This window comes from Saimiri boliviensis, chromosome 9 (assembly GCF_048565385.1).
Source record: "Saimiri boliviensis isolate mSaiBol1 chromosome 9, mSaiBol1.pri, whole genome shotgun sequence".
NCBI classification, from domain to species: Eukaryota; Metazoa; Chordata; class Mammalia; order Primates; family Cebidae; genus Saimiri; species Saimiri boliviensis.
In genome coordinates, this window is record NC_133457.1 from 33,256,117 (window position 1) to 33,257,410 (window position 1,294).

Below are 1,294 nucleotides of genomic sequence, written 5' to 3' on the forward strand. Positions count from 1 at the left end.
TGTGGTCACACAGTGGCCTACCTTAGAACAACGATGACAAACCTAATACCACAACTCACAAAAGAGGTACCTTGCAGATACAATGTTAGAGAAAGAAGCCTGACCAAAAAGACTCCTTTTATTCAATACAAGAAAGACGTCTCCTCCTCCTCCACCTTCTCCTCTTCCTCCTTCACCTCCTCCTTCTCCTTCTCCCTTTTCTCCTTCTCATTGTCCTTTTTTCTCCTTCTCTTTCTCCTCCTCCTCCTTCTTTTCCTTCTTTTTCTTTTTCTTCTTCTTCTCCTTCTCCTTGTTTTCCTCCTTCTTCCTTTTCTTCTCTTTTTTCTTCTTCCCATTTCCTTCTCCTTCTCCATCTTCTCATTCTTCCTTTTGTTCTGTTCCTCCTCTTGCTGCTCTTTCTCTTTCCTCTTCTTTTAATTCTCTTCCTGGCCAGCCCTGCATAGCACGTGGACACACCTGGAATCTGTTCAGAACACCTGGGGACCCTGCTATCATTCAGCTTATTATTGATGCAAAGCCCCAGATCAGAGTCATAAACGTCAATCTTATAAGGTCATATCCCTGCTTAAAGTGACAATGCATTGTACCTGGAATCAACTTGAAACTCTCTGCTGGGGCTTAAAACAAGGGCTGGAAAACTGCAACCTATGGGCCAAATTCTGCTTGTCATCAGTTTTGTCAATAAAGTTTTGTTGGAACACAGCTATGCCCAATCCTTGCATATTGTCTATGGCTGCTTTCAGCTACAAGGGCAGAATTGAGTGGCTGAGACCCATAAAGGACCGTAATGCCTACAACCTTTACAGAAAACACTTGGAATCGCTGATTAGAAGGTCCCATGCAATCTGGCCCTTGCCCACCCTTCCAGCCACATTCCACGCTCAGGCCCCTGAGGGCTGTGTACTCCGTCTTTCTCCTTCATCTCACAAGGCTGGCTCCTTCTCATCAGTCCTGTCTCAGCCCTAAGGCCTGAGGTCTCCCTGGCCACGTGCTTTCACTCCTCACTCTCTAGCTCATGGACCTGCTCCATTTTTTCCAAAGATTATTTGTTTACTTGTGTACTGACTGTCTCCCCTTAGTGAGAATGTAAACACCACCATGGCCAGGATCTAGTTGATTTTGTTCACTGGTGGACACCCACAGCACCCATGCCATGACCCTTTTTAAGTGCTCAGTAAATACTGTTTGTTAAACAAATGAATGAAGGGATGAACCTTTTCCAAAAGACAACACTTACATTGAGGACCTGGTGTGTGTGACATGTGACAGGGTACATTGTCTGTCGTCTGTGATA